Raw genomic sequence first — 23,837 nt, forward strand, 5'->3', positions numbered from 1 at the left:
TTGCCTCAGGGATCTGCAAACATTATTGTCATTCGATCATCGAAGACATGAAGTGAAATATTATAATTGCGCTAGAGCTTTGTCTTCTTCCAGGTTCCACAGCTCAGACCATTAACTTCTTCTGTTTGGAAAGTCTCATTAGTCATAAGTTGGCAATACAATCCGTATTTTCCTACGATTAAAAAGGAGTAGTTCTAAGCAATATGTTCTCTATTCTTGCATGCTTAAAATAAGTGAAGCACTTCAAAGTCATTGGCCCTCATTACGACCCTGGCGGAAATCGAAAAACGATGGCGGAAATGCAATACCGCCATCGAATAGCGCTCGGTGCGACTATGACCCGTCACCGCAAAGTACGAAGCCATTAGCGACACCGTAGTGAACGCCAACGCTAACTGCACCAAGCACGCGCGCGCGCGCCATGCCAAACCGCAAACACCACCATGGTGCAACGGTACGCCAATTCGGACCCTAGCGGACATGTACCTAACGCCATCAGGCATGGCGTAATGTACCATTCCGCCATGGCGAGAAGTACGGCATCGCGAATCAACCGTAAACGGCCCCACTGAGTGCCTGTACACCGCTCCCTGCCCACAAAGTACAACTCCCCGTAGGTGCAATGAAGCCACAATGCAACCATTGAAATGTACAAGTCACCCATGCATGCCAACGAACAAAAGAAACACAACAGGGGCCAATGGGAGCTGCAGGGCACAGATGGCACGAATACAGAAGCCATCCCAATGGACATGACCACAGTCGCCCACCAAGAAACGCACGCAAACACAGGCACCTGTGACCAGCAATATTCCGAAAATCACATCATTCCACCAGTCCACCTGGCTGACCGGCATCTGTCACACAAAACCCAATCCCCCGCCCCTGAGCATGACAACATTCAAACTGTCATATTGCCAGCCCCCATCCCTGACCTCACTGGGCTTCGTAGGCAAACGCGGCCAGTACAGTACCACGCAACTAAACCCCGAAGCCGGAACCCGATGCAGATCTCCTCACAATACATCGCCCCCCAAATTGGCATATGCCACATCACTTGCAAAGAAAACGCTACACGGGCCAAATCCGAATAGAAATTTAATGCACATCAAAATCACCAAGCCCATACAGCCATCAGGCCATGAACTCCAAAACACCAATCACCATTGTGGGCTGCTTCCGCAAGAAATGACCAGCCACTACCTGTGTGTCGCCCTGTTCCCCCATGGTACACAGAGCCACAATCACATACGAAAAGGCAACATGGAAGCGCACAGAACCGCATGCCCGTCCCAATGGGGAGGCACTAGTCCAGCTGGAAGGCCGAAATGTTGCTCCGAGCCACCAGTACTGCGTAAGGGCATGTGGGCCATTGGCGATCGTCCCATAAGATCATAATGCTGCTCCACTGATTAACACGAAGCAGCAGGTGTCGGGAGTAAAATCCATCTGCAGGAGTGGCATACAGATGGCAGTGGCAAAAGGGGAGGAGATACCTGTCAACCAAAAGAAAAGAAAAAGAACAGAATGGCCATCAGAACTACATTCCAACTACTCACTTCAATGATCACACGAAATCCACAGCCATATGCATGCTAGCCCAACCAAAAGGATCATCACCACCCCAAAACCACTTGCGACTCATAGCCATCTATATCGAGGTGCAAACACCATCACAAACGAGTGTACCTGTGCATGCGTCTGTCAAAACAGATTCCATCAGATGGGAATGTTAACGTGCATGGACACAAGTGTCTGAGGGCGCCTCGAGACAGGGAGGGCTCAACAAGGCCAGATGGACGATGGTCCCACAATGGCAGCCCTGCATCACATAGCGTAGGGGAGGCGGATAGATCCCAAGAAGCCCTGTACATGGCAAACTCTGTATCAAATCACCTGCCCATGCATCCATCCATCATTCCCTCATCCCGGGATCAAAATGCCTGAATAATTACTCACATAACATTAGAAACATCCATTGAGTCCGTGCGTTATGCAGCCTGCTAAATCCACAGTGCCCCAGCCCGTAATTCCAGTGTTGTGAAGTAACATGTTTTTGGGAACGGACGGCCTCATCGCCCACGTAGCTATTGCGCATCCCAAACTATTCATATCAATCATTGCTCCCTCGCCATGGGCCCTGTCTCAAGGACATAGAACAATAGAACGTTACATTTGCAGTCAGACCTGTGGGCATCTCCTCGCCGCTAGCTGGAAACCGAAAGCGCCGCCCCTCGAATTCCTCATTTGCAACATCACGTCGAAAAGGCATCTGTGGCCGTTTGAAATCACTAATTATTCCATCGAGTGCGGCTGTGTGTGAAAATGGCAACTGCCTTCACCCACGAATGGGACGCCCCGCCCGTCGTTGAACCTCGGTGCAGTGATGCATGAGGGTCCACCGTTACTCGAGTACTACGTTCCACTGACCCCTCACAAGTCAGTTCGCGACTGCACAGATAGTATGTGAAACAATGGGACCACAGCAGAATGAACATATCAACCAATCTTACACGGCCATCGGGTACAAATACATGGTTGCAATAGCAAGATACAATTCCCCGATTTGCAGCGTTGTGCGCGGGACGTGCTCGGCCAAAGGGGAGAGCAGTTTGCACAGGTGGAATCAATCACCACAGGTGGAGGCCATACAGCCTGAAAACACATAAATTGCACAGCCAGTCTCCTCCCACAACCACACCGAAATGCTACCGGCAGGACTCGCGATGTTGGCCCTGGGGGACCTGATAGCACTGCAAGCGCTCCGACTCCAAGAAGAAGACGAACACCAACTACAACCAGCCGCACGGAGGAGACGCAGGAGGAGGAGGAGGCCAAGGCAGGGCCAGCAAGGGCTGCCAGCACAGCCACTACCACCACGCAGGCAGCCCGCAATCCCACGCCTCCGAGCACATCCGTTCAACCTCACTGATGAGCAGATCCACACCCTCTACCGTCTGGACCGGGACACCATAACCGCCATTGTGGACATGACACAGGCTGACCTTGTCAGCATGATAGATAGCCCAACCGCCATCCCACCCCTACTGAAGGTGGTGTCTGTACTCCACTTCCTGGCCACAGGCACCTACCAGCACACAGTCGGACAGTTGCATGGCATTTCTCAGCCACTGTTCTCACGGACACTATTGCAAGTGCTCGATGCCCTCCTGAAGCACGCAGACGACTACATCTCTCTACCACGCTCGGAGCAGGAAATAACCAACACAAAAGTGGGATTCCATGCACTTGCCGGCATACCGGGTTGCATTGGTGCCATCGACTGCACCCATGTTGAATTGGTCGTCCCACATGCCATGGAGGCCCAGTACCGCAACCGAAAACAATTTCATTCCCTGAATGTACAGATGGTGTGTGACTCCAACAGGATCATTACACATTGTTGTGCCCGATTCCCTGGATCAACCCATGATTCGATGGTCTTGAGGAACTCTACAATACCACGCTACATGGAGCGACACGCAGGGAACAGATCCTGGCTACTCGGTGAGTCTCATTACATGCATGATGATGTGGGGTATGTGAATTGGCATTGACCTGCCAGGAAGGGGGGGGGGGTGTGCGTACGTATCAATGGCATTCCACATCATACGTTTCTCGTCCACATACAGGTGATGCTGGATATCCACTGAAGAGATGGCTCCTCACACCAGTCCGGAACCCACGGGACCAGCATGAGGAGGACTACAACCATGCCCACTCACGTACCCGTGTAGTCATTGAACAGGCATTCGGCCTACTGAAGACCCGTTTCCGCTGCCTCAGCAGGTCTGGCGGGGCACTCCTGTACCGCCATGAGAAGGTTGCAAAGATGGTGATGGCATGTGTCATGCTCCACAACATGTGCGTACGTAGAAATGTGCCCATGCCCCCTGACGCAGAACTGCAAGCACCTGATGATGGTCATGATGAGGGTGGGGATGTGGCAGCACCTCATGGAGTCTGCGAGGCACCGGAGGCCCGTGACATTCGTCAGCATCTCATTGATGTATGCTTCTAGCACTCACGCCTGGTGGCTGATACATGGACACGGGACTCGTGGCACTGCGTGTGTCTGGGACATGCACAATATGGACTGTACGCCTATGATGGCCTAGTACACAAAGATCAATGTCCACACTTCTCATTGGTTGATCGTGCACTTTTTATGGCATATGTGATATCATGTTAAACACCCTATCGACCCGCCACCCAAGTGAGCCCAACACACCCCCTCCACCCTCCTACCTCCCCCCCGAACACCAGTGTCCAAAGATGCTCATTGTAAGTGGGCTGTCGCTATTGCATGCCCCCTCTGCGGGTATCAGGGGCACCCCTGCCTGTGGAGCGCAGGTTCCTCCCAGATCTACGTTGGGGGCTGCCCTGGACGGAACTTGCAACGGATGATGTGTCTGCCTGCTCACGTCCATGCATGTCCCTAAGGGTTTGCGAGAGCTCAGTGAGCACACGGCGCACTGCGGCAAGTTCGGCACATACGTCTTTGGACGTCGCATGCAGTTCCCCCCTCAGGCTCTCGGTGCTTCTCTCAATTTGTGCCCTTAGCGTCTCTGTACCTCTCGCCATTTCTGCCCTAAGTGTCTCAGTTGATGTTTCTATGTCTGCCTTAGTGCCCCCACATTCATCGGCATGGTCCTTGAGGAGTGTGGCCAGTTGCTGCTGTTGTTCGATCAACTGGTCGAGGGACTGTTGCCTCTGCTGGGCCATGGCCATTTGCGGGGGTGTCACAGAGGGGCTGTTGTCCTCATGTTGCCTTGCCACAGGGCTTGTGGGGGATGGCCAGTCGTCGTCTGGTGGGTGCCCCTGCGTGGTATCCTCATGTTGTACGGGATGGAACAGACAGGGGGATTGGGACAGGTCATGGATGGATCTGACTTCGGCATCCCCGTTTTCTGTGTCCGAGCATGCTGCCATCAATGGGGTGTCACCTATGGTGCTGCTGCCACCAGAGGCAGTGCCTTCTGTGGCATCCATTGGGGGGACCTGTGGTGGTGGTGTTGTGGGCATGCTGGCTGCTGGGGTGCCTGTTGATGTTCCCTCCTCTGTGCTGCCACCTGATTTGTGCTGCTGCCGTGTCTTGATGCGTGCAGCTGAGGTGGAGGGTCTCTGGCCGTTGGTCTTGGCCCTCTTTGCAGGTGTGCTGGTAGGGGTGTCCTGTAGCTCGTCGTTTGGATCGGACCCTGTGGTGGAGTAAAGGAGGGCGAGGGTTATTGATGGGTCTGTGGGAATTGGAATGGCATTGTATCACATGCATTGGGGTGGTACCTGAGGGTGATTTGGGTCGGGGCCTTGGAGGTGCTTTGATTTGTGTGTGGAGTGAGGGTGCAGTTGTCTGGCAGCCTGCAGTTAGGGTGTGCCTGCTGCACGTGTAGTGCGTGTATTAGGGGTTTTTAATTATTTATGTATTTATTGTGGGTTTTAACGTGCGCTTGCAGGCCGATGTGTGTGGACGTTCTCCTGGACATGTGTTTCTGTTGCACTATGTGGACGCATGGTACTTCACATGGATGGACTGTGTGGATTTGGCATTGTTTTATCTGGCCCACCTACCTGAATCTTCGGATGTCTGCACTCCTTTCTCCATCCCTCCGACTCCCTCTATGCTCTCCATTCCGATGGTGGAGGCACAGATTTCTTCCCAGGGGGTCAACTTGATGGGTGATTCAGGACCTCCCCCGGTGGCTGTGGCAATGTTGCGGTTGGCAGAGAGTATGCTGCGGACGCGTATCCGCAGGTCGTCCCATCGCTTGCGGCATTGCTGTGGGGTGCGGGGTGCGGTCCCCACCGCACTTACCCGCTGTGCCACCAGAGCCCATATGGCCTTCTTGTTTGCAAGTGCCGTCCTGGTCATTTGCGTGCAGAAGACGACGGCAGCATTCTCCTGGAGGGTCTCTGTTAGCACGGTGAGTTCCTCACGGGAGAAGTGGACCTGCCGCTTGCGGTCGCACGCTTTCTTCGCTACTTTTCCCATTTTTCTTGGTTTCGCTAGGGTGGTTGACGGGTTGGGGTGTGTTTCAGGGTAGTGATTTTAGTGGTTGTGTGGTTTTAGTGTATTTATGGGTGTACGCCGGGATGTTTCCCGTTCCGGGCCCATGTTTTAACTTCTGTTTCCGTATATTTCCGGCCACCGTACTTTCCGGTAGGCGCACACTGCGGTGACCGCTAAGAGGGGTGGCGGTATTGCACCTAGGGCGCCGTACGGCGGCGGTGTGGGCCGTTTTGGGGTCATTTCCGCCATCGCGGACTTTGCACTTCCGCCATGCCGTGGTGCTCGTGCCCGATGGGTCGGAATGGGCCGCACTTTGCTCCTTCGTGCAATGGCGGAAACGCTATTTACGCTGTGGCGCTCCGGTCAGTCTCTTTCCGCCAGGGTCGTAATGAGGGCCATTGAAAAGAGATTTAGGTGGAGCGTTGTCCCGCTCCAAGTCTCGAGGTCTGGATCCATGCCGGGTTTTCAGGATACCCCCCTCATTAATATTTTTGAGATACATTTGCATGCAGTGATTCTAAATGTATGCAACATTTTTCCTCATGAATATTACGAGGGATATCCGGAAAACCCTTCACGATTACGGCCCCCGCAGCTCAGAGTTGGACAACCCTGCATACACCCTGCAATGATGCATTTGTTGGAGACGTGGTTCTGATTATGTATACTTGTACATCAAATGGACAACTACATGCTGACTCTGATTCTGATAAACAATTCTACTGTGAGGATGTAGAATAGTTGCATGACCCTGTCACATAGGAAGATGTGTTGTTGCAATCAAAATGTCTCCCCCAGGGTATGTTCCTGGGAACAATAGGTTCACATTTGTTTTTTTTTCAGAAAGTTTGGAAGTGTACTTGCACCAGTAAGAGTTTTGTTTTAAAAGTATATATTATTTGGCATTGTCACAGAAATATAATACAATAGAATTGTAAAAGCAACAATCAAGACCAATATTACATTATGTAAAAAACATAAGGTCTGTCGAGTTAATGGTATACATTGTTTATCATGAGTCTCTGATGGCAGCATTCTCCTGTGCCTTCCCTATGTGCCTCTACAACCTTGCCACACTATAACAACACAATAATATAACATTGCATCTATGTACCTGTTAGGAAAGATTTCATATTGTATGTAATTTTCCCTCCATGTGGCAAACCCCAAACTTTTTGCTGCTGTTTTACACCCTGATCTAGACTTTGCCAGAGAAACGCAGCCTTCCGCTGCTCTCCTCTGGGCTTTTGCTCAATACTTATGGGGAAACTGACATGCCCTTAAGACAGTCAGTACTGGGAGACTTTGTTTTCCTTAGTCCTTTCCTCATTTTGCATCTTTTGTGCAAAATGAAACAAGAGTGCACTGTAACTTACTTTACCGCGCTCTTGGGTCTCTAGTCATTCCAAAGGCCCTAGAAACTCTCGCTGGACTTATTATGAACTGTGCAAGTTTGTCACAGACAGGACTGGTGCCAGCTTTTGTTTCTCTTGTGTTTTTAACCCTTTTTCGCCATGTTATGTGCGCTTACCGCGTTTGGCACAAATGAGTAGCCTGACTCCAAAATGGCCATGCCACGAGGTTCTTTGTCCTGTCCTCTGACCGTCTTGCCCCTTCACCTTCCCCAGGTCGAGCCGACCCGGGTCCGAGCTTATTTGGTCATGCACTTTCCCGTGAAACCCAACAATTTCGCGGGCTTCTGCATGCCTTGTGTGTGCCTCCAGGATGTGGGCTGGGATGTATGTTCCCAATACACATCCTGGGTGCCATAGAGTCTGGAGTGTCCTGAATGCCTGTGACCACTGTGGTCCGAGATAGGTCCACGTATGGTGTGAGTGTTTGTGAGCAGATCTCCCATTGGGTCCTCTCTGTTTTGGCGCAAAGGGAACTTTGGATAAGACGAGGCTGAAAACACCACTACCATGTCGATCTCCTGAGTTCATACCGAACAAGGGATAAGGAGCCAAGTATCCTGCAATAAGGAGCTGAGTCGAGGAACCGATGGTGACCTGCTGAAGGTTTGGCAACCTGAACTGCTCTAGTCCTGCGAGACCCCTCTGCATCTGATCATCCGCGAAGGTCTGCGAAGGTGCTTCGATCCATTGGAATAGTGGGATCAACTATTCCCGGCACCTTCATCAAACCCTGCAAGTAAGCCTCTTTGGAAGTGTCCATTGGCCAACCAGTGGGCTGACCAGCTTACGCAGGACACTTTGCTCTGTCACCGCCGCCGTTTCGGGGAAGCCCTCAAAACTTGGTCTACTGCTTGCTCTGCGTCCACGGCACCCTCACACTGAATTTTGTACACTTGGCATTCCCAGGTCTGAAGTGAGATGAGTGCGCCCAGACCAGAGTAAATGCGGTTTATTTTATTTTATTTATTTTATTTTATTACATTTGTTATACGCCCAGACCCGGAGGTATCACGGCGTAGTTACAGACAATGGGATAATGCAATCTTAGAATGAACATAGAGGTGTAAAGGTATAACAATCAAAAATGTACAATAATAGGAATCAATAATATACACTAATATACAAAGCAGTCAGGTAAAATAGTTGATTGGAGGGGATTAGTGCACTGGTTCAGTTAGAACTTGTTGAAGAGCCAAGTCTTCAAAAGGCTTTTGAATTGCTGCGGTAACAACCTGTGCATGTCCGCTGCATTTGGGACACCCTCGACCCTGCATCCTGCTACATAGAATCTACACAGTGTCGAGATTTCCTGATCATCGCAGCTGAACCTGCCAGCAACGTGAACTGAACTAGAGAAGTCTGGGTCTGCCTGCGTCGGGGACCGGTGAGTAGTCCATACCCCAACTGGTGGCCCCTCGCGCAGGATCCGTTTCTTTTCTACCGCTGTTGCGAAATAGCGACTCTATTCCGCACTCTGACCCTGCCTCTGCCCACAAGTGAAGGCCTTGCTTGAGTAGTGGAGACTTGTTCTGCATCACTTCATTCACTTTCCTGAACTGCCTGAGACCCTTGAAGAGACCCTACTGTATCCATTGGCACCAGCGTGTGCGGGTACTTTTGAGCATAAGGCTCCTCTCTTTGTAGGGCTCGGACTTCCTCTTAGTTAGGTGTATTTCTGATGTCGAACTGGGTCTAATCATTACTTTCACTGCCTGTTTTCCTCCCCATCTAGGTGGTCTACATATTACGTGCTCATAACTCCTCAGACCCCTCGGTCTTGTATATATATTGTATTGATTGTGATGTGTCGGTTTACTTTAGTATTATTGTGATTCTTTGCTATGGTCGATGTTACAAAGGCCTTGTAATAAATGTGTCTATATTTTTAATATAACACCTGTCTGGAGTCACCCCTCTTGAGACTTAGTCTTGACCACCGCCATCGCTACCCTGATTGGTCTGGCTTGTCCAGAGGTTACCCTGTTCCAAGAAACTAGGCTGGCCTTCTGAACCTCTGCCCCTCCAGGTCCGAGTTCAGAAATCCATCTTAACAGTACCTTAGCCCTATTTACTACCCATCCCGACTGGCCCACTTTCACCATTCCCATATCCTTACCATTCATGCAACCACACTTCTAACCTCTCTACACATCATTTGGAGACATTGTAAGTACATTCGTCCCAGTCAGCAACAAATATTTCCATTGTCCTTGTTATGCGCAGAATCTCCATTTCTGCCAATCCCCACCTTTTGATATTAAACACCCATTGCACTATAAGTGGACCCCTGGGACGTTTGCATGAAATCACAACTCAGAATTTTGCCAACAGGTAAAGAAACTGTGTTATTTTCTACTCATGTCGTTCTGTTTTACCCTCAATTCACTACCGCAGTAAGCAAATATATGGCGTGCATACATAATCCCCATTCATGAAGTTGTTAGTCCTATCCATTACTTTGCTCCAATCCATCTAACTTGCAGGGCAATCCCATACCATATGCCAGAACCTTGTTTACATCTGGGGCACTTGTGAGGTACGTCAGGGTTAACTGCTCACATTTTTGCCCGTGTCATATACACCCTATAGGGAAGATTGAATTCAATTAACTTAAATCTAGCATTCCTGGACATCTTCACTAAATGTTCCCAAATCTTTTGTCATTTCGAATCAGACATAGAGTAGCCCAGGTAATTTTTCCATTTTGTCTGAGCCACAGGGGCCAGACTTGGCTGCCCACCCACTGACAGTTTTTAAACCAAAGACTTCAACCCTTTCTGGTGCTCCATGGAATGAATTGTCTGTGTTAAAGGAGTAGGTACTTGTTCCACCAGCAAATCCAACCACAACTCCAACATCCTCTTTACCATTCTTGCATAATTCAAAAACTTCCTGTGAAGCCTACTATACTTCTCTGCCCATTGTGTATACGTGAGTAACGTGTTCTCAACAAAGACATCTCCTACTGACCTACACCCCACTCTATGTAATGTGGAGAGTCTGATATCCTGAAATATTCTTAGCAGACCTGCATCAAAGCTGAGATGAAGCTCCGGGAAATACACTCCATGTAACTAAAATGTCAGCACTAGCTTCGTCCACTACTGCTCTACCATGGTCACGACACACATCTTCCTCATCTATTCCATTAGAGCCCATAATAGTTCTATTCCCTGAAGACACTTCGCGAGATCCCGCAACAATATTCCTGGCTTGCCATCAGGTGGGTCATCCCACCCCAACTCATTATGTATTTGAGCCGTCAAGAATTATAATTCATAATCCGGTAGAGTCAGGCCCACGTCCAGATATGGTTACGGGAGTGTCACTAGTGACACTCTGGACCTACCCACACCCCATAGTAATTCCAATATCTTGGCATCCAACATTTTGAAGAAAACCCGTTTAACCATATAAGGCATATTAGTGAAAATTATAAAAGCCTAGGAAGTCTACCATTTTGCACAATGCCACCCTCTCGATCAGTGAGGGAGGTAGTGTCTTGCAGAGGTTTATGGCAACACTAATCCTGGCATGAGCTCTACTTGTGCTATGTACACATTTCTCCTCCAACTCATGAAAGATCTGAATCCTTACGTTTTTAAAATACTCCAAGGGTATACCCCAAGTTGGGTAGGAATCCCTGGATCTTTCCCTCATGCTGTAAAAGAAGGATTACTTACTTTTCTCTATTTATCTGCAAGCCAGACAATCATTTAAAATTATCCAGATCATCCAAAATGATCAGGGCACTGTGCCAGGGATTACATATATACAGCAAAATAAGGTCTGCAAATAGAGATACACTATGTGTACAACCATTTATGATAATTCTCACCTCGGCCATGTATTGTCTAAAATAACTTGCCATGCGTTCCAGCGCCAAGGCAAAAAGGATTTGGGATACCGGACAGCCTTGTATCGTGCCCCTACCCAAGGTCCATCTGGGGGAATCCAACTACCTGTCCGGACCCTTGCAATCGGACAATTGCATAACAGCTGGACCCATCTTAAAATGTTTCATCCCAGGCCATAATCTGCCACTCCCATTCCACACAGTCAATGGCCTTGAAGGCAACCAAAGACACAAGTCCTAACTCCTCAGTTGCTGTATTAGTCATGACCATAAAGGGATCCAATCTCTGGAGATTCATGGAGGTTTTTCCACCCCACAAACCCACATTGGTCAATATGCACCAGTCCTGTAATAATAGCGGACAGCCTCATAGGACTCACTTTTCCAATAATTTCTGTGTCGATGTTGATCAACAAGATAGGTCTATACTATTCACTTTGTCTCAGATCCTTCTGAGATTTGAAAAACAGTATCACCATCACCTCACGCATGGACCAAGGGAGAGGTCCAGAATCAAAGGCAGAATCATACACCATCTTCAACTTGGGGACCAGAATTTCAACATAAATCCTACAGAATTAGGCCGGGAGACCTTCAATCGCCTGGCATCTAACCTGCATCCCGGCAGTGAATGAATCAACCCCTGGATTTCTCCTTCCTCCAGAGGTGCTGCCAAGGCCTCTTTAGATAAAGCATCCAGCCACGCCAACTGTGCCAAGTCCAATAAGTCAGAAGCTAAACAGTCTAAGAATGTGTAGAATATAAAGACTGGCAGTATTCAGGAAATACTGCATTCATTCCTTCCTGCAAGACCACCAGTGTTCCCGCTTTATCATATATCTGCATGATCACTGATCTCGGTGCATCTTGCCAAATTAACCATGCCAGGAGTCGGCCCACTTTCTCACCTTCCCTGTAAATGCAAACTGTGTTCTGACTATACTCATATTTCTGTAACGATTATAGGACTACTCAGTGTTGTTCATGCTCCTTTGAAAGAACAATCCCAGAGGGATTCCCTCTTGGCAATTTAACTTTCATTTTCCTGTTTGGCCTCTTCCGACACCCGCCAAGAGTTATGGAGCGACTTGCGCACCCCCACTAACTTAGATATTCATAATCTGTGCTTGGCCTGTGGCTCAGTGGACTAATGCATCCACTACAGGGGCCTGTGTTTGACTCCATGTTCACAGGCTCGAATCCCGGCAGGTTCCCCTCAGCCCTTCATCCTTCTGAAGTTAATAAAATGAGTACCATTAAGTCGGGTAACAATAGACATCTGTTATTAGCACCAAGTTGCCCTTCCAGGGGTGAATGTGCGCTTTACAAATATGCCTGTTATGTTACTCCCCTTATTGTTACCTTAAAGGCCTCCCAGATCAAATCACCATCATGTACTGAGCCCTCATTCAGCTCAAATAAGGAGGAATTTTCCTGTTTACATGTTTCCTTGTTTTTGGTGGTGGGTTTCTGACTTGGATACTGAGGGCTGAAGGTGTGCAAGTCATGCACACCTTCAGCCCTTAGTATCCAAGTCGGAAACCCACCACCAAAATCAGAGTTCTTGCTTCCGAGACTCCCAGCTATTTTTCAACATGTATGGATATTCCTTTTTCTATTCAAATGAGAATCCCTCTGGCATACAAGGAGTAGCTTGATCCATACAGTATACCCCCCACCCCACTTCCGTCTAAGGTGCTCAAAATCAGTTTTGAGTAGATGTGTCTCCTTGTAGTAAGGCAATCTGGTTGCCATTCCTCTGTTTCAATTTGTTACTTAGCCCCCTGACATTCCACGATAACAGATGCACCGTATTTGAAACCGGTATAATAGTTTGATGCCCAACCATTTTATTTATTTGTATTTATTTATTTATTTGGGCATTTATAATGTGCCTATACAGCAAATGGCATTTCAAGGTACAACAGCAGGGGGCGGGAGGGCAACAGATGAAGTATAACAGAAGAAAGTCCTACTAGGCCTTGTGACATTTGGATCGTGCAAGCGCAGTATTAACAAGAGGTGCAGGGAAGTGGGGAGGTGGGGGGTAAGTGCTGGTCAGAGTGAAATGCGTTAATGCCAAGGAGGGAAAGGAAGTGCAGGTCAGAGTGGAGAGTGCACGAGTGCTGGGGGGGTAAGAGGAGAGGGGAAGAGGGCCCCTGGGCGAGGCGAGTGCTAAGAGGAGGCCAGGTAGACAAGAGTCAGGGGAATGCAGAGAGTGCAATGGAATGAAGGTCCACATGTTAAGTGCGAGGACAGGGCTGTATGGGCTCAATAAGGGTGCATGTTCAGCAAGGCTAGTGCAGGTGGAGGGAGCCCAGTAGGGCATGTGCAGGTTGGATAGGGTGAGGGGAGACCAAAGTGCTGTTGTAGCCTGGGCAATGAGGGCCTGGTGCCCTGTAAGAATCAGAAGGTACCAGGCAGCCAGTCAGCGGAGCAGAGGGGGACATTAGCTGGGCAGGGCCAGGGAAGGAAGAAGAAAAGGGAGGGTCTTGAGAAGTTTCCGTAACTTGAGGATATCTAGCTATGGAAGAAAGGGACCTACCCCCCACTCTCTGCTTGGAAAATCATCTGATCAGCAGAGAATTGGAGCTAGAAGACCGAAGGGCTCTAGCAGGCATATATTTAGGGAGAGTGAGTTGGATGTAGCGGGGGGTCCCAGGCCCCAGAAAGCTTTATGTATGATGCAGAGGGTCTTGAACTTGATCCTCGCAGCAACTGGGAGTCAGTGGAGAGATTTTAGGGCTGGAGAGATGTGGTCCCTGGGCTTGAGGATAAAGATAACTGTTCCATTCCTATTCTAGATTAGTTGAAGTGAGTGAAGGGAGGAATTAGGCAGATTGAGGGAGAAGGTGTTTCAGTGGTCCAGCCTAGAGAATATCAGAGATCTAGAGACTTTGAGTTTCTGGGGGAAGGTGAGGAAAGGGAGCATGCCTCTGAGGAGGTGCAGCTGAAAGTGAGCCTACTTGGCAAAGGCCGTCATGCAAGGAGAGAAGGAGAGAGAGGATATGGAGATGACACCAAAGTTTTTAGCCTGACAAGGGCGAGGGGAGGTTGCCCAAGGAAGGTGGCCAGAGCGTACGAGGGAAAGAGGGAGCTGGGGTCCCAATGAGAAGCATCTCAGTCTTACTGGCATTACAGCAGAGATCATTATCAGTGCACCATGCCTGAATAGCAGGCAGACAGTCATGAATGAGATAGGAAGAAGAGGAGGCAGTAGAGGGAAGCTTGAAGGAGATGTGCGTGTCGTCTGCATAAAACTGAGTGAGGAGAGAAGGCAGAGATCAAATGGGCTAGAGTGGAAAGGCATATGTTGATGATCCACAGCAAGAGGATAGAGCCCCGAGGAACACAGCAGGTGGAGAGTGTGATTGAGAAGAGAAAAGGGCCAAGTTGAACCTGGGATGGTCAGTCAGGAAGGAGGTCAACCAGTCGAGTGCCAGGTCCATGATGCAAAGGGTATCCACATAGCCGATATATAAGGGTGGCATGATTCACTTTATCAAAGGCAGAAGAAAGGCCAAGAACGATGAGAACGGAAGGAGAGTTAAAATCAGGATTATAGAGCAAGTCATCACAGGTGTTCAGGAGTGCAGTTTCCATGCCTCTGTCTTCTCTGAAGCCAGACTGGTAGTCGTGGCGACAACCAACAAATTCAGTGTTGTGGATAAGCTGTGAGATGGCCAGCATCTCCAAGAGTTTACCCAGGAAGAGGGTAATGGAGATAGGGCATTAGTTAGCCGGGCAGGAGAGGTCGGCAGAAGGCTTTTCGAGCAGAGGGTGCACAAGGGAGTGCTTGAGGGGTAGCTGGAAGGAGCCAGTAACAAAGGAGTGATTGCAGAAATAAGCCAAGGATGGAGCAAGGGAGGCAATGTTGTCCTGGATAGTTCTGGAGGAGCAGCTGAGCACCTGGTTGGAAGAGACTTTCATAGGGAGGACTTGTCTAGAGACCTCACCTGGTGATATGGAAGTGAAAGAGGAGAGTAGTAGGGAAGGGAAAATGGCTGCTAAGGGAGGCCTGAGTTTGGGTGAGGTAGAAAGGTGTAGAGGAGAGTGAGGACATTCCTTTCCATAGTCTCAGCCCTCCATAAGTCAATAGTCCATACATACATTTCTGTGCCCTTCGCCATACCATGTAAGAATAACCCATACAATTCCCAACTCCACTCCTACCCCAAACCCACCACCCCTTCCCCAAACTGGTCAAAGATCGTAAACAAATTCCTGCAATCAGCGCCGGCAAGTCTATACACATTCGTTCCATCCTCCTTTTTTTTATAAAACAGAAAAAATGAAATTAAAAGAATTTCATTTATTTACACTGCTATCAAAGAACCCTGGCCTTCAGGAGTTCAACATGCTACAATTATGTCATTGTTTGTATTTGTACACGTGTCATACCTAGACTTTTATCACTGAGCATATTAAATTATAGGCTAAGTATGAAATGTATGCTCATTGGAGCACAAAGCAATTGTTGCCAAGTGTTTGAATGATGGGCCTTGAATTCTGGCTGATCAGGGTTCAGGGCTGTGTGTTGTTTTTTTATTTAACTAATTTAATTAAATTAAAAGAAAAGCAGTGCAAGTGATCTTATTTAGCATGAGGGCATGTAAAAATGGCTGCAATGTCAACCACGTCCAAACATCCCTTGCACCAATATATCGACGCAGGAATGGCTTTCACGCCGAAAAGAGTGCTGCAGTGAAATGCTAGTGCCAAATCGGCCCACACCAATATGATGGCGCCAAACAGGGGTGTACCGCTTGGAGAACGTGTGCAAAGTGTGTGCTCCATGGCAAATAATTTAATCTCACTGCGCATTGCCTAAAAATATTGTGAGTTCTCAATATCTTATAACACATGGCATCCACATTATTTATTTTTAAACCGTGCTACTGTCAGTCCTTCAAAGTTTTGCACTCAGAGACAATTTTTTTGCCCTTGGCTCAATTGCATTCTGTTGCAAGCTGCATCCACTGGTAAAGTCCAAAATCTGTGGTTGGTAGTTGTGTATTGAAATATTCAGTGCACATGGGTGAAAGTTGTGACCACTGTACATAACAGAAGTCCATGACTAGTACCCATTCATGTGTTAAAATATATTTGGCCTTTGGCCATGCACACTGACCATGGCTGAAGGCTTAATGCCAGTTACTGGTGTAATGTAATTAGTGATGTCATCAGTGATGTGATCTGTGATGTCATCATTGTGTTCATAGTCTGCACAAGAGGGGGGGCGAAGTTAAGGTGGATTTAACTGAATTTACATAGTTTTGTTGCATTAAGTTCTCACCTTAATGTCCCATTTTAACACCTTAACATCAAATTTTCATATGATGTGACTGGACTCTAAGGGAATTACTGTAAGAACCTACTTGAAAGATATGTCTACAAATAAAATAAAATGTTTAGTTTCTGACTGTTACTGAAGAAAACCATGTGGCCTAGATATGTCAGCAAAAGAAAAAGAGTGAGCCAGACATGTGATGTCATCAGTGATGTCATCAATGACATTTGTGATGTCATCTTTGATGTCCTGGGTGTTAGTCTTAGCAGTGCACGGTGGTGGCGCGAGTTATGGTTGCTTAGCTTACCATAACTGGCGAATTTCAAGGGTTTTTCGGTTTTACTTGGAACCATAATGTCCCTTTGACAAAGTTTTTGCACTGAATTTCATAGGTTTTTATCAGCGCAACTTAACCATAACGTCCCTTTAACAAAGTTTTTTCACTGAATTTGAAAGGTTTTTAGCAGCGCAACTTAACCATAACGTCCCTTTAACAAAGTTTTTTCACTGAATTTCATTGGTTTTTAGCAGCGCAACTCAACCATAACGTCCCTTTAACAAAGTTTTTTCACTGAATTTCATAGGTTTTTAACAGCGCAACTTAACCATAACGTCCCTTTAACAAAGTTTTTTCACTGAATTTCTTAGGTTTTTAGTAGTGCAACTTAACCATCACATCCATTTAACAAAGTTTTTTCACTGAATTTCATAGGTTTTTAGTAGTGCAACTTAACAATAATGACTTTGACTTTATATACATATCATATGGAACTGACTGAATCTCTTCTACTGTACTTGATGTCCGCAAACTCATTTAATGTTCGTGGACATGTTCGAAGAACAGTACCACTACCTAAAAACTCTGGGGGGGTATGTTTGATTGTTATATCATAACATAGGAACATTTAACAAATTCAAAAAGAAGCACACAAACACATTATATGTACTAATACATAAGAAATGTAACCCATATATACAACACACTAACCATTCATTTAAATGCACTATGTTCTAAAATGGAATATACCACAAGAAAATAAATTGGCTTCCAACATAATTACCTCACAAACACGACAGAACTGAGAACAAGAGCAGACCCACAGTACATAGGACATATCTTACCTGAATAGAAAGTGTACTTAATTTTATTCATATATTTATAAACTTTCTGTATTAGATAAAAAAATATATTATCTTTTTTTTTTCTCTCACAGAAATGTCTAGTACTCTGGAATGGCTAGGGGAGCATTTCCCACGTGAAGAAATGTCACAAGATAGTGAAACTAATGGTAAACACTTTATAATATAAAGCATTTAATTATTATTATTTTGTATACACATAACATATATATATATATATTTTTGTACAGAGTATACCAAAATAGAAAATACTTCAGAAAAACCTGTTATGGATAACACTTTTCACAGTATAGAAGAAAAAATGGATTTATTGTTGACTAATTTTAATAATTTGAAAACTTTTGTGGAAGATCATTTTAAACCAAAAACCCTCATACCATTGCCCCACATGTACTTGTACCTCCTCACCATATCCCAGTCAATTATCCCCAAACCCTCTCCATAACCCAAAACGTTTTGATGAGACTTCCATCCCTTCTTCACCTAATAACATGACAATCATGTTGAAACCCCTAATTCGCCTGTTTTTGTTTCTGTTTCTGCCTCACCTTCTCTGTCATAAATTATTAATATATGTTAAATGAAGTAAAATTTTTATATTGTGTTGTAAATAGTTTAATATTTTTTAAAAAAAAACAATGTAGGTGTCCGCGGACAGTGCAGGTGTTCTGACATGTTTGTAAATAAACGAAAATGGAGGTGTCCTGAAGAACACTATACCTGTTCGTAGTGTTCGCCAGCAAGATGAAACTATTCTAAGAACACACGCGGTGTCCTGAAATGTTCGTAAAAATTTTTTTTACAGTGTCCTAAAGAACACTATTTCTGTCCGTAGTGTTCGCTATCAAATTTAAACTCTTCTAAGAACACAATTGGTGTCCTGAAATGTTCGTACGTAAATGGAAATGGAGGTGTCCTGAAGAACACTATACCTGTTCGTAGTGTTCGCTAGCAAGTTCAAACTGTTCTAAGAACACACGCGGTGTACTGAATTGTTCGTAATTAATCGAAAATGGAGGTGTCTTAAAGAACACTATACCTGTCCGTACTGTTCGCTAGCAAGTTGAAAATGTTCTAAGAACACAATTGGTGTCCTGAAATGTTCGTACATAAACGAAATTGAACGTGTCCTGAAGAACACTATATCTGTCCTTACTGTTCGCTAGCAAGTTTAAGCTGTCCTAAGAACACACGCAGTGTCCTGAAATGTTCGTTTCACGTGTTATGCAATTTTAATTAGTTCAGGACCCGAACAGTGTCCGTAGAACATCAACGCGTATGCACTAGCCAATCTCTGTGCATTTGGTGTCCTGCGGACATGCGCTTCCTTCGCGGACTTGTTCGCGAACGGATCATATGACCGCGCCCACGCTGATTGCGTGTTCTGAATGCGGACACTTTTCGAGTCCCCGAACAAATTAAAAAATGAAAAGTACATTTTCAATTACTCCATAATATTTTTCAATAAAATCTCACCATGGCACAAGTCCCACATTGTAATCCTGAGTTTCTACATACCTTTTGAAACTTTTCAAACTTTTTTTTGTGTTCGATCTATCCGCGGACAGCGCGCATGTCTGCGGACCGTGCACAAGCACCCCTATAAAAGACCACACCCTAGAGCTTATTCTCATTGTGTTTCTGGCTATTCTTCAAAACACAGCGATTTTTGCTGCCACCTGCAGATTACACCATCATCGAGGTGGCATCCCTGGCTGCTGAACTGCCACCTGGTGCTGCACCTGCTTCAGCACCACCCCCACCCCCTCCACCACCACCACCTCCCCAAGGGCCTGAAGAGGGGAACAGGAGTGAGGATGCAGAGGAGGAAGAAGAGGATGATGAGAATGAAGTAGAGGAAAACCCTACTACCCACACTAGGCGTGAGTCTTGGGTGTGGCGGTTATTTACCATTCATGGGAATGTTCCTAAGGCTCGTGCGAACCGTGTTACCTGCAATGAGTGCAAAATGACACTCAGTCGCGGGAAGCACGGTAAGTACAGCTTTGGGACCAATACTATGAAGCGACACCTGAGGTCATTTCACTCTGGGGCTATTCGCAGGGTTGTACCTTGCGAAGAACCTAGCAGGTTGATTTCCTCTACTTCATCCTATGTTTCTGATCCTGTCACCACAAGTACCACCTCTGTGGGACAGCGTCTTCCTCAAGCTGCCTCACAGGCCATACAGAATGCTGATGACCCTTACCTTTCGAGGGTCACAGTTGTATGTATGTACTGTGACACAGTACACTGCAGGGGGGAGCGACTTTGTAGTGCTTTTGAGACTATCGTCTCAGAGCACGAGAAGATCTGCTCACTACCCAAATAAAACCCACTCTATATCTTCCTCTCTCAGCTCGCCCTTTCTTTCTCCTGAGGTTGGTGCCCCCCCTTTTACCTTCCTTTCCCCTCCTCTCCTAGTGTGTCGTGTATAAAAAACCAAAAAAAATACAAAATAACAAAAATCAAAAAAAAATAAGGCTCTTTTCAGAGCCGCCTTTCACAGTTAAAAAATAGAAGTGAAAATAAATGAAGCAGGGCCCTTTGTATTTTTTAGAAGTCCGTGGACAGTTCGCGAACATTTAAAAAATTGGGTTGCTACCCTATCACAAACATTGCAATTTTCTCTGGGAGGAAGTGGTGGCTCTGAAAAGAGCCTTTGGGAGGTGTTTGTAAGTCAAAAATTATAAATGCTTAACACCTACTTCAAAATGGATGTTGTAATTCCAAAAAAGGTTACAATGCATTTTGTACATTTCTCAGAAAAATCTGATTGCCACCATAAGTGAGATGGACTCCATCTTTGCGAAAAATGTTTGTACTACAAAACAGAATATTTTCATTGTGCAAAGAAGACATGCCAAAATCTTTTAGAAAGGCACATACAGCTTTAATAACATTGCGCCTTGCTTTTTCCATTTGTGGACCAAATGAAGAAGAACGAAGCCACATTTGTCTCTGCGCAATCCGTGAAAATATAACTTGAGAATTAGGAAACATGTCCATAACCTTCCCAAGTCCTTCTTTCATAGCAAATTGCAAAAAAAATTCCATTCACATGTCCTAAACTGTTCCCTCCACAATGAATTATAATTATGTCTGGATGTTGCTCTGTCTCCAAAGTAGCACAGAGAGGTAGCAAGTCCAACCACTTCATTCCACGTACTCCATGCCAGTGTACTTCCACATGGGGGAATCCAAGATCTACAGCTACTCCACAGCTTTCTGCATGCACCTTCAACCAATATATCCATGAATCTCCCAAAATCCAAAAACAAACAGCTGATGGCTGGAAGGTTTAGAATGAATCTTAACCACTGGCATTGCTCTGGGCAACCCTCCAGACCACCGTTATTCGCCTGCCAAGCCATTACAGAAGGGGAAAGACCATATGCAAATCAGGCTTGGCCCCACCCCAAATGGGGCAGTCCAGCCCGAACTGCTAGGCCACATCCCTTCCGCACGAGACCACAAGCATCCCCAAACATGTTTCGCCCTTGTTGGGGCTCATCAGTGAGGAGTAGCTTGGGTCTCTAGGCCCAGCAGGCACGGGACCCACGTCTGGGCATACCCGTCCCACTCGGGGTGACAAAGCAAAAACAAAGAGGTGATGGCTGGAAGGTTTAGAATGAATCTTAACCACTGGCATTGCTCTGGGCAACCCTCCAGACCACCGTTCTTCGCCTGCCAAGCCATTACAGAAGGGGAAAGACCATATGCAAATCAGGCTTGGCCCCACCCCAATAGGGGCAGTCCAGCCTGAACTGCTAGGCCACATCCCTTCCTCACGAGACCACAAGCATCCCCAAACATGTTTCGCCCTTGTTGAGGCTCATCAGTGAGGAGTAGCTTGGGTCTCTAGGCCCAGCAGGCACGGGACCCACGTCTGGGCATACTCGTCCCACTCGGGTGACAAAGCAAAAACAAAGAGGTGATGGCTGGAAGGTTTAGAATGAATCTTAAACACTGGCATTGCTCTGGGCAACCCTCCAGACCACCGTTCTTCGCCTGCCAAGCCATTTCAGAAGGGGAAAGACCATATGCAAATCAGGCTTGGCCCCACCCCAAAAGGGGCAGTCCAGCCCGAACTGCTAGGCCACATCCCTTCCGCACGAGACCACAAGCATCCCCAAACATGTTTCGCCCTTGTTGGGGCTCATCAGTGAGGAGTAGCTTGGATCTCTAGGCCCAGCAGGCACGGGACCCACGTCTGGGCATACCCGTCCCACTCGGGGTGACAAAGCAAAAACAAAGAGGTGATGGCTGGAAGGTTTAGAATGAATCTTAACCACTCCCAAAATCCATACAATCTTTTTCCCAAAATACACAGACATAGCTATCTGTTGTTCTCTCAGCAAAAACAGTATATGAGAAACGCTCTTCTGGCACAACACACCCACTAAAATTTCCTGACCAATCCATTTTAGTACTCATTCTCATTTGCATGACTTCTGAACCCAAAAATCCCCGGATGTAACTCCCGATGTCCGCGAACTACCGCCATGTCCGCGGACATATCGGAACATGAACAGCCCTTCTACCATTTTCACTTCACTCTCTCTGCCATTCCCTCATTGGATGTAGCTAAGAAATCACATGACCATGCACCAATCACATTCAAGACCTCTACATCTAACTGCATCATCATAGATCAGCACTGCAAATGTACTGTGAATCTCTCTGAGTACAAGTGTCATATCATTGGGAAGCACCATCTAGCAGAAATACTGTACAAGTCTCCAAGATTTCTACTTGCAGCTCCATGCATATCCATATGCATGAACACAAACTTCAGGTATGCAAATTTTCTGTACAGTAGATGAACACATTTTCAAACAGACTTTTAGCTTGTGTAATCTGTAAAATGAATTTACTGTATTGTTTTCAATTTCCTAAAATCAACTATCACTTATAAACCTTTATACTATTTACTTTCTTTATACACACACACTCAAATCATGTTAAACTAACATTTTTTAAATGAAATATATAGACTACATATATTCAAACAAAATTGCATGCAAGCACAATCTATGTTTAAATCTTTAAAATAAATACGTATACAATTTCATATTTTTTTGTTTTTATTTATTTATTTACTTAATTACTTTAATTTAGACATGACATTGAGGCACTGTTACCTAGAACAACTTAGTTACAGAAATAGTGGTATTCACTGGTATATTATAAATTTCACAAGACATAGTAAAGATATTTTTTTTGCTACAGTTAGTCATTCAATACAATTTGTTCATTAAGAACATATCATATGTACTGAACTGATGCAATGTATCTTATGTAAATAAATTAGTTTAATGGGTTTAAAGAAGGCACTGAGGATTTCAATTAAAAACATCAATATCTAAATTAAAAACAGCACTATATACAAACAAAGTTACTCATTTGAAGCTTTTTACAATTGCAGTGAAGACCAGTCTCCTGAAAAGAAGCAGCCGAATTCGAAGAACTAAGAAGTTACCTGTTAATTTAAGAAAAAAAGTAAGTAGAATATCACCATAATATTTGTATTATTACTCAAACATACTATAACGTTAATACAAGCTATTTCTGTGCCTAAAAACAGCGATTTACAGCCAGAATGATCCACAAATTCCTATTTTTGGACACACAAATTACCCAACTGAACCACTACAATTTTCATATTATAGAACAAACAACTGTTTTAATTGTATACATTAGATTTACTATTTGTACTTTTCCACACCACTAGCTTACTTTTTTTTTGTCATCTGAACCCCAGTTTAGTAACACATAAATTCAAGAATACCTATCCCTACTAGTTGTAGTTCCCAATGCACAATCACACACCATTACATACATCTTTATCATCTTACTCAAACACTCATGCACACAGCACACATACATTCCAGAACACCCCAACCCATATCCTCTTTATTTTTTTCAACAGACCCTAAAGAATGCATACCAAAAGTCAAGTCCGTAGAAAGCAACGCAAAAGTAGAGCAAATGAAAATAAAAGTGTCCAACATAAGCATCCATCTCTAGCAGAATTTGTAAAAAAAAGTTGAAACAAAACAGCTAATACAGTCATTTAGTGAAACACAAGAAGTTTGAAGTACAAAAACTTTGCCTCCTCTATCAAAA

The sequence above is a fragment of the Ambystoma mexicanum genome, chromosome 8 (genome assembly GCF_040938575.1).
Source record: "Ambystoma mexicanum isolate Mex_15411 chromosome 8, UKY_AmexF1_1, whole genome shotgun sequence".
Lineage (NCBI taxonomy): Eukaryota > Metazoa > Chordata > Amphibia > Caudata > Ambystomatidae > Ambystoma > Ambystoma mexicanum.